Here is an 11,379-nt window from a genome sequence, read left to right as displayed (position 1 = left end):
TGAGATCAAATATAGGGATCACTACCCTGTTTTCCTGAGAATGCGACCTGCCCTGAAAGTAAGTCCTGGCTGGAAATTTTACACATGCACCCAATATAAGTCCTCCCTCAAAATAAGCCCTAATTAAGATCCTGCCCACTCCAGAGGGCATGGCTAAAAATTAAGCTAAGGTGGGGGTGGTGTGTGTGTGTGTGAAGCTGCCCTACTACTTACCTTTGGACAGTTGTAGCCAGGCCTTGCACAGCCTGACACCTGCCTTGCCAGCCCATTTCTTCTGCAGCTGGCAAGGCTTTCGTGAAGGCCTCTGTAGCTGATAACAAAGCTCTGGATCGATCCATAGCTCTATTATGGGATGCAGAGGCCTTCAGGAAAGCCTTGCCAGCAGCAGAAGAAGAAGTTCTTGAAGGCCTCTGACAGCGAAAAGGAGATCAGGGGTGACGCACGCAAGTGGGGTTAGTCAGTAGATGACATCCCCTGAAAATAAGACCTGGTACCTTTTTTTGTGGCAAAAAAAATATATAAGAGAGGGTCTTATTTTTGGGAAAACACAGTATTTGGGCAGCCATTGTCCCCAACCACAACTCTTAATTCTAATCATGGCTAACCAAGACAACCAATGAATCTCAGAACAAATCAATCCATGTTTCTCCCTCACAGGCATTGAAGTTAGAGGCTTTTACACAGCCAGTGCAAGCAACAGCTTGGTCAAGAAAGCAATCGGTCAGCAGTTCCTATTAGAAATTCTTCATCCAAAAATAAGCACACACAACAATACACATGCAACACTATCTGTTTCCTTTTCACTGGGCTTACCCATGAAAGAACGTCCTTTCTTGGCTAATTTATCTCAGACTGGAGTTTTTCTGGTCTGAAGGCAAATGTTTCAACAGTCCAGAGGTGATCTGGATTTCACAACTCAAAGCTTTTGCTCCAAGGGGCCTTGTCAGATTCCAGATGCCCTCAATGCAACTTACAGGTAAGCCATCCCTCACCTATCAGGATTTGAAATAGAACATAATAAAAATGGTGTGCATATGTTGAGTTAGTGCAATGGTACTTACAGTATAGTAGTAAATAATGAATCGGTTAAGCAGTTGACTTAAAACTGCTTCAAAAATACCCCAAGCCATAAAAATTGCCTAGATAACTTTGGTCTGGCCACTCCTGTTTCAACCTCACACCCTTGATATTTCAATGATAAGGATCTTCATTTTATCACCCAAATACAGGAGAAGTGTAAAGAAGAGGAACTAGGATGATTAAAGGCCTGGAGATTAAAACATACAAAGAATGATTGCAGGAATTGGGTTTGACCAGTCTAGAGAGGGACTCAGTGGCTCAGTGGCTAGGATGCTGAACTTGTCAATCAGAACGGTCGGCAGTTCGGCGGTTCAAATCCCTAGTGCCATGTAATGGAGTGAGCACCCAGCTTCTGCCAACCTAGCAGTTCGAAAACATGTAAAAAATGCAAGTAGAAAAATAGGCACCACTTCGGTGGGAAGGAAACAGCGTTCCGTGTGCATTTGGCATTTAGTCATGCCGGCCACATGACCACGGAGACGTCTTCAGACAGCGCTGCTGTTTGGCTTTGTAACGGAGATGAGCACCGCCCCCTAGAGCCGGAAACGACTAGCATGTATGTGCGAGGGGATCCTTTACCTTTACCCTAGAGAAAAGAAGGACTAAGGGGGACATGATCGTAGTATTTCAATATTTGAGGGGCTGCCACTTCTCAAATACACAGAGAACATCAAGGACCCCTCATTTCCAACCTGAGCTGTGAACATTCTCTCCTTTTAGTAAAAATAATGGTGTCAACTCATAAAATATTTCTATGGTCTTTTAGAGTTGCCAACAGAAAGGGAGGGGGAGCAGTGCAACAGCTTGCAAAACCGAAACTGCATTCCATAAATGTTTTCAAAGATAGTAACTAGGTGACCAAAGTTTCTGCTGTGCAAAATTCTAACTGGAGAGCCTGATTGATGACTCTGGGCTATGGATGTGTCCCATTGGAGAATATGAATTACGATACACCCGGGGGTGGGGTGGGGGAAACCAGGGCCAAGTGAGAGAATGAATGAGGTGTCTCAGAGTCGGCTACACCCAGGCAGTGCTGGACATGTTAACTCCCAATAAATCCTTTTGAAGTTTTGGAAGTTTGGCTCAAGACTCATGATTTAAATGGGGGTAACTGCCGGAATCCTGACAAATGGTTTGACACCGAGATCCAACATTTGTCCCAATCTTCATTGCCTGTCCTGAAGGGATCATTGTTCACATACCATTTTCAATTTAACTGCTCTAAGCACAATGTGTTTGCTGGTCACAAGGTGACAATCATGCAAAGCCAGATTTAAAAACAACCTAAATGAGCAGAGGGCTGTGTGTTGCATCACAGTTTTATTGGTACTCCCTGAATAGGATTATTATAATTTATTTTCACCAGTGCCAGGGATATAACCCAGGATACAGTACAGCCTCATATCTCCTGAACTGTCTGTTGAGGATGGAAATTTTAAAAAAAAAAAAATGAAACCGACAGATTTCCTGTCGACTTAACAGGGTTTGGAGACAGGCAGTCTGGGCACTTTTTGAAAAGAGATAAAGAGAACAAAAGACTCAACCCTTCTCACCGAAACAAAAAAAAATTATTTGACAAGAATATATTTATCTTCCTATTTCAAGTTCCTGCACTTAATTTCTCTTGCATGCAGGGGACACCACATCGCGAGGAAAGCCAGCGAGGGAGGTCAGTAATGTGAAGGCATAACAAAGTCCAAAGGTTAAGCTCTAGGGATATAGTGACATTATATATCCATGCATTTATTTTGACCATTGATTCTTGCCCCTACTGCTCATTTAGGATAACCTGGAGTGTGTGTGTGTGTGTATTCCTAGATGAACGTGTCATTCTTGGTTTGGAATGAGATCAAGTTCCCTTAGCATCCAAATGATGCCTAAGACTATAAATTTGCAGAAATCTCTGTATATTCCCTGTTGTTGCCATGGTCAGGGAGGTTTCATTTCAAGACAGTTGCTGGCTCCAGATAACTTTTAGGATGAATGAGCTGGAAGGGGCCTTGGAGGTCTTCTAGTCTAACCCCTTGCTCAAGCAGGAGAACCTATACTATTTCAGACAAGTGGCTGTCCAGTCTCTTCTTAAAAACTTCCAGTGATGGAGCACACACAGCTTCAGGAGGCAAAGCTGTTCCACTGATTAATTGTCCTCACTGTTAGGAAGTTTCTCCTTAATTCCAGGTTGCTTCCCTCTCTGAAGTTTTCGAAGCTATCTGGATTTTCACAGTCCAGATCTGGGAGCTGATTTCTCCACAAGTGACAAGTCATAGGGATGGGGACAAATAGAACAGAAAATAGATGGGCAAAATTTTGAGATCCATTTGTTCTCTTGCCAGGGACACGAGAGGATTGAAGGGTCCTGGGTGGTCTCTGAGCTTGGTTGTTTTCCTGCAGACATTTCATTACCCAACTAGGTAACATCATCAGTGCTAGGAAGGAGTGGGGTTTGCTGTAGGTCCACTGAGTGCCTGAGTTTTCTCTAAGCGCTCTTAATTGGTTCTCGCTGAGAGCAAATCCCACTCCTTACTAGCACTGATGATGTTACCTAGTTCGGCAATGAAACTTCTGCAGGAAAACAACCAAGCTCAGAGAGCACCAAGGGCCTCTCAATTCAACCCCAAGCTACAAATATTCTCCTTTATTGGAGAAAAGTTGCATAGGAACTACCTTCATGAAAAGTGAAAAGTAACTAGGGGAGACATGATAGCAGTGTACCAATATTTGAGTGATTGCCCCAAAGAAGAGGGAGCCAAGCTATTCTCCAAAGCACCAGAAGGCAAGTCAAGAAACAATGGATAGAAACTAATCAAGGAGAGAAGCAACCTAGAACTAAGGAGAAATTTCCTGACAGTGAGAACAATTAACCAGTGGAATGGCTTGCCTTCAGAAGTGGTGGATGCTCCATCACCGGAGGTTCTTAAGAAGAGGCTGGACAGCCATTTGAAATGATATGGGGGTTGGACCAGAAGACCTCCAAGGTCCCTTCCAACTTTGTTATTCTGTTAAGTGAGGTTTCCAGGCATCATCTAGGATGGGGATTGTCAAACTTTTTATGGCTGTAGGACCTCTTCCTTTAAAAACAAGCAAACATCTGGGAATTGCTGATCAAGGGACAAAGCTCTAATAAACATCCAGTGATGTTTTAAGAAGAGACTGGACAGCCACTTTCTCTGAAAAGGTATAGGGTTTCCTGCTTAAGCAGCGGGCTGGATTAGAAGACTTCCAAGGTGCCTTCCAGCTCTATTTCTGATTGAAACATTTGATGGACAACTGAGTCTTTGAAAGCTCCACAAAAAACACGATGAGGTCATGGCTCCCCCTTAGTTCCAACAGTCAACAGATCTGTACCTTTGCGACTGCTTTGAGGTTTCCATCTAAAACATAACTGACCTATCAACAGAGCTCATTGTTGGGAGCAGGGGTGCAATTCAACCAGTGTTAACAACCTTAACAAAGCTTTGCATGAGCACAGAGCGTTTGCTACTGACCTTGTCCAGCAATCTCTGTGTGTTGAACAGCTGACGTGTGGCAATACGCTGTGCCATGAGAATCAACTGAGCCTGAAAACCAGGATATAAAGCACAGAGCTGGGGCAGGTGGGTGGGCTCAACAGCTGATCGTTGGAGCGAACCGGTTCGCTCCCAGCTGATCCTTGGCGCTACTGGTTCATGTGAACCATGCCGAACGGGTAGGGAGTCAACCAACCCTTGTAGTATCAACATAATGGTGGAAATGAGCTCAGACATAAATCCATGTCCCAGGGGGAGGGGAAAAAAAATAGGCCCTCTCCATTTCCAAAACTAAAACTCCCAATACATCAACTGGAATGTAAGCATGAGAGACAAGCCCGCTTTCCTGGGAATCTTAATTATGCAACCAGCATTATTAAGTCATTTTTTTTTTCTTTAAATGTAAGCCAATTATCAAAGAGGGAAAGGTCAGTCTGTCCCAAGACAGCAGGGAATCTTGCATTGTCCTCTGTTATATATGATTGGCAGCAAATAAATACCCCCTTGGCCACGTCCTGCATATATACTCCAGATGTCCCCAATGCGTTTGGTAACAACTGTACCTCCTTCACTTTTGAAGCACTACATGTACTGTTCAGTTTCTGAACCTGGGAACATTTTATTCTTGCTCAAATATTTTGTTCTTCTCCCCATCTGTCCAGCTTCGGTCACAATTAAAAAAAAAGATGCTGAGATGTTAGAAAGAGCACAGAGAAGAAAGGAAAGCAAAGATGATAAGGGATCAGGAGGCCAAACCAAAACCTAGGGTGAAAGGTTGAAGGAACTGGGTATGTGTAGTCTAACAAAGAGAAGGACCAGGGGTGACATGATAGCAGTCTTCCAATATCTGAGGGTCTGCCCCAAAGAAGAGAAGATCAACCTATTCTCCAAAGCACCAGCAGGCAGGACAAGAAACAATGGATGGAAAGTAATCAAGGAGAGAAGCGATCTGGAATTAAGGAGAAACTTCCTAACGGTGAGGACAATTAACCAGTGCAACAGAAGTTCCTTTCAGAAATCATGGGTGCTCCATTACTGGGGATTTTTAAGAACAGACTGGACAGTCACTTGTCTGAGATAGTATAGGTTCTCTTGCTTGAGCAGGGGGCTGGACTAGAAGACCTCTAAGGTCTCGTCCAGCACTGGGATTTTATGATTCTCTCAAAGCTTTCAGCCTTCACCTAACCTTAAAAAGTGCAGTAATGTCACAACTCCAGTTGCGAATCAATTCCTGAACATTCTTCCTTAAACAAATGTATATTACAGGTAGTCCTCAACTTACAACCACAGTTGAGAAGCCCCAAATTTCTGTTGTTAAGTCAGACATCTGTTAAGTGGGTTTTGCCTGATTTTACAACCTTCCTTGCCATCGTTGATAGTAACAAGGGGTTGTAAAGTGAATCTGGCTTCCCAATGATTCGTCAGAAGGTTGCAAAAGGGGATCATGTGTCCCCGGGACATGGCAACCATTGTAACTGTACAAAGATACAAAGACCTACAAATAGAAATAGAACAACTATGGCAAAGGCAAGCAAGGGTAGTACCGATTGTCATAGGCACCTTGGGAGCGGTCCCAAAACAACTGGAGCACCACTTGAACACCATCAGAGGCTTTGACAAATTGGCCATCAGTCAATTGCAGAAGGCAGCTTGACGTGCAACATCCTGCGGCGATCTCTGTAACACCATCAAACATCCAGATTTGCCTATTCCAAAGGACTTGATAAGTAGACAAAAATGCCAAATCCAGTTCTGAACACCTGGCTGACTGTGCGAATACAACAAACAACAACAACCAAAAACACCAACAACCAACACCAACAACCAACAACCAACAAACAACAACCAACAACAACCAACAACAACAAACAACAACAAACAAACAACAACAATAATAATAATCCTGCATTTTGCTTTGCTTACTCTTTCCTTTAAAACTTGCCTGAAGCAATTGTGTTATAAGTGTAATTATTTTTTTTTTACTTTCAAATCCTTGCAAAAAGAAAGGATGAATGGATATTGTTTTAGGACAGCAAGTGTTGTTTTCGAGTCAAATCTCTTGAGTCACAACTTAGGAAGATATTTCATCTGCTCTGCACAAATGTGACTGAAACAGGGACATTTTGTACTGTAGTGGCAGAAGGGGGGGGGGGGGAGAAATGGTGCCAAACAGGTGCACAATTTCTCTTGCCTTGACACGCACCCATTTGCAAAAAGAGACAAAGGGCTCTCAGTGAAGTTTGCAAAACCTACCACCGCGAAAGGACATTGGGCTTCGTTACAACCAGTGGTTTCGTTTATTATAAAATATCTTCTTTGGGTCGATGCAAGTTGATATATGCAACTCTTAAGGGCAATTATTTCCGGTCTCTCTCTCTCTACTTAGCTCAGACTGCCAAAAAGAGGGAAATGTCAGCCCACATCACAGATAAATTGCGGCTGTTCTCCTTAAGAAGGAATACTCCTCATTAAGAGCCAAGGTGGTGCAGTGGTTAAGAGTGCAGTACTGCAGGCTACTTCTGCTGACTGCCGGCTGCCTGCAGTTTGGCAGTTTGAATCCAACTAGGCTCAAGGTTGACTCAGCCTTCCACCCTTCCGAGGTGGGTAAAACAAGGACTCAGCTTGTTGGGGGAACAAGAGGCTGACTGTAAACTGCTTAGAGAGGGCTGTGAAGCATTGTGAAGCGGTATATAAGTCTAAGTGCTATTGCTATTGCTAAAAGGTAAATGTAAAGGTTCTAGTGCTGGTCATTTCCAGCTCTAGAGGGGCAGCGCTCATCTCCGCTACAAATCCGAAGAGCCAGCGCTGTCCGAAGACGTCTCCATGGTCATGTGGCTGGCATGACTAAACGCTGAAGGTGCACGGAACACTGTTACTTTCCCACCAAAGGGGTCCCTATTTTCCTACTTGCATTTTTTACGTGCTTTCAAACTGCCAGGTTGGCAGAAGCTGGGACAAGTAATGGGAGCTCACTCTGTTATGCGGCGCTAGGGATTCGAAACGTCGAACTGCCGACCTTTCTGATCGACAAGTTCAGTGTCTTAGCCACTTGAGCCACCACATCCCTGCTTGCTGTTGCTACTCCCAACACTTTATCCTGGTTGAATTGCATTAGAATAATTTCCCATTGCGTGTCAGGAGTTAAGCGATAGCTGCTCAGTTTAATAACTTAATTAATCTGTTGTCTGCATCCACACATTAATTTAATCTGGAGATGAATCCAATGGGCCTGGCTGTTCGGATTTGGGGGGACAGGGGCTTGTTTTCAAGTCAGCGCTGATTCTTGGCAACTAGACAATCTCTTGCAGATTTTTAAAAAAAAAATATTTCAAAGAATCCTTCCTCCTAGGGCTAAGAGAGGTAGGGACTGATCACCAGCTGTGACTAGAATTCACAGTCACCTGTTTTGTAGTGTGGTACCTTAAACACAACACCCAACTGGCTCTCTGTGGTTGCACCATACACTAAGCAATAAAGAAAAGGAGCACCTAACTAAGAATAGATCCAATTCAAACTTAACAGTATGTGTTTTCTCCCTGACCTGATGAACTAGAACTATAGAATCATAAAGCTGGAAGGGACCTTGGAGGTCTTCTGCTCGAAGCAGGAGATCTGACACCATCTCAGTGAAATGGCTGCCCAGTTTATTTTTTGAAAACCTCCAGTGAGGGAGCACCCACAACTCCGGGAGGCAAGTTGTTCCACTCATTAATTGTCCTCACGGTCAGAAAATTTCTCCTTACTTCTAACTTGGATCTCTCTTTAACAAGCTTCTACCCATTACTTCTTGTCCTTCCCTTGGTGCTTTGAGGAATACATCAATCCCCATCTTTCTGTAATAGCCCCTCAAGTATTGGAAGACAGCTATCAGGTCAACCCAATCCTTCTCTTCAATAGGTTAGACATACCTGTCCCAAAGATGCTTTTTCAAGAGGCAACTGGACATTCTGGTTATTCTTCTTTCAGATCTTCTTGGATGAGAAGTGAAACGTCTTCAAAGAAAAACCAGAAAGTCCTGTTGCCTCTTGAAAAATCACCTTTGGGACAACCATGACCTGAAGGAGAAGGTCCATAGAATGATAGCTGCAGAATCTTCTTGAATGAGAAGCAAAATGTCTTCAAAGAAAAACCAGAAAGTCCTGTTGCCTCTTGAAAAATCACTTTTGGGACAACCATGACCTGAAGGAGAAGGTCCATAGAATGATAGCTGAAGAATCTTCTTGGATGAAAGCAAAATGTCTTCAAAGAAAAACCAGAAAGTCCTGTTGCCTCTTGAAAAATCACCTTTGGGACAACCATGACCTGAAGGAGAAGGTCCATAGAATGATAGCTGAAGAATCTTCTTGGATGAGAAGCAAAATGTCTTCAAGAAAAACCAGAAAGTCCTGTTGCCTCTTGAAAAATCACCCTTGGGACAACCATGACCTGAAGGAGAAGGTCCATAGAATGATAGCTGAAGAATCTTCTTGGATGAGAAGCAAAATGTCTTCAGAGAAAAACCAGAAAGTCCTGTTGCCTCTTGAAAAATCACCTTTGGGACAACCATGACCTGAAGGAGAAGGTCCATAGAATGATAGCTGAAGAATCTTCTTGGATGAGAAGCAAAATGTCTTCAAAGAAAAACCAGAAAGTCCTGTTGCCTCTTGAAAAATCACCTTTGGGACAACCATGACCTGAAGGAGAAGGTCCATAGAATGATAGCTGAAGAATCTTCTTGGATGAGAAGCAAAATGTCTTCAAAGAAAAACCAGAAAGTCCTGTTGCCTCTTGAAAAAATCACCTTTGGGACAACCATGACCTGAAGGAGAAGGTCCATAGAATGATAGCTGAAGAATCTTCTTGGATGAGAAGCAAAATGTCTTCAAGGAAAAACCAGAAAGTCCAGTTGCTTCTTGAAAAAAAGCAGTTTTGGGACAACCATGACCTGGATGACTGAGAAGCTAGACAGACATACCTAGTTCCCTTAACCGTTCATCATAGGTTTAACCACCAGACTTCTTACCATCTTTGTTGCTCTTCTCTGTACTGTTTTTGGAGTCTCAGCATTGTGTTTATATCAGAATTGGATGCGGTATTCCAAGAGTGGCCTCATCAGTGCCATATTTTGACATCCCTGCCTTGGTAATTTGAGAAGAATTAAGAACCAAATCTGTCTCGTTCATAGGAACCAAGTATCTAAGCATGACTTATTGATGGTCTATCTCAAGTAGATAGGACACTGGTGACAAGTGGGACAAGATGATTCAAGGTCAACATGATATTTCTGTCATAGGCTCATATGATTAAAATATTAGAGCTTAAATAGCCCTTCAACAACCAAGCATTTCTTTAATGATTATCTATTAATATTTAGCATCTGGGGGATGGATTCAGCCAGTGGTCAATGTGTCACAAGCAATATTTCACACACTATGCACAATCTGCATGCACGAAACCTTATGTCAAATTTCCATTTTTTTCCTTTTTTCTCCCTGTTTTAATTCTATCCAGTTCTTTGTTTGTTTGTTTTTTGCAAAACAGGGCAGGCAAATAACAGGATGGGTTTACCTCAGCAAATATTTGACAGATGACTGGCAGCTGATCCTAGTTTGACAAGACCAGCCCCAAACTGGGGTTCGCCAGCCACATGTGATGATGTGATTAGAGATAGAAACCAGATGCTCTCTGAACAGTCTCTTTGGTCTACTGCAACTGTGTGTGAACCCAACATGTACAAAGTTAATTGCAAGATAAATCACTGGCGCTATTAAAGAAACACGGATTATATTTCAGGATTCTCTGTGGGGGAAATGAATTCTTCCCCTCCCCAAACTCTTTCATAATTCATAATAAAACACACAATGGCTAGGATACTTCAGCTAAGAAACACGACTTCAAAGTGAACTATTTTATCTGCTGATCTTGCTTCTCGAAGCGCAGAAAAGGTTTTAATTATACGACTGAGTTAAAAATGCAATAACTTGTCCTTCTTAAATGTGCTGTTATTATTTCACGCTGGAACCAGGTTGCCTTCTGAAGCAGAGTCATGCTAACTACAACAGTCTCTTCACAGTTTACTTTAAAATACACACCAACACATTAAAACAACACAAACGCTCGCACATTTAGGAATGATTACTTCTGCTCATTGTCTCAAAGGGTTGAGCTCTATAATCTCTCTTGGAAAGGGAGATTGAAAAACATTTACTCCGGAAAAAAATATGTAGAACATATCCCCAAGAGCAAAACTGGGATTACGCTCAATTAGGAACAAATGTAAAACAAAAAACTGGATATTTTCATTGATGTCTCAATCTATCTCAGAGGCAAAGAACTATCATCTCCAAAATGAGCTGTCCTTTCAAAGCTCCCCACTAATCTTTTAAAGTCCTTTTTTTAAAAGGCAAATTTAATTGAAATAGCACTTACAACTTATATACTGCTTTATAGTGCTTTCCAGCCCACTCTCAACAGTTTACAGAGTCAGCCTCTTGCCCCCAACAATCTGGGTCCTCATTTTACCCACCTCGGAAGGATGAAAAGCTGAGTCAATCTTGAGCTGGCAAGGATCGAACTGCTGGCAATTGGCAGAATTAGCCTGCAATACCGCATTCTAACCACTGTGCCACCATGGCTCCTAAAAATGCCATCCTCATTTCTTAGGCAAACTTATTTCCCCACCAATCCGTGGCATTAATTAGCAGCCAAATCTATACAACCAAATGCCCCAGTGTGAAAATACAATATTGTAAATTTTTAGAATTACTTAAGAGAACATGTAGTGAAATTATTCTTAACCAGGTCTTCAAATTCA

General features: G+C 42.6%; 1 protein-coding gene across 1 annotated transcript in view; it reads right to left on the bottom strand.

Annotated features, from left to right (window-relative positions):
* Nucleotides 1-11,379, bottom strand: part of PPIF (peptidylprolyl isomerase F) — a 99,074-nt gene that overhangs the window by 60,772 nt on the left and 26,923 nt on the right. The gene's annotated exons all lie outside the window — the stretch shown is intronic.

Source organism: Notechis scutatus, chromosome 4 (genome assembly GCF_049901735.1).
Source record: "Notechis scutatus isolate UNSWTSFEM ecotype Mainland chromosome 4, rNotScu1.2, whole genome shotgun sequence".
Lineage (NCBI taxonomy): Eukaryota > Metazoa > Chordata > Lepidosauria > Squamata > Elapidae > Notechis > Notechis scutatus.
Note: the sequence above shows the minus strand (reverse complement) of the source record. Positions and strands in the feature narration are given on the sequence as shown.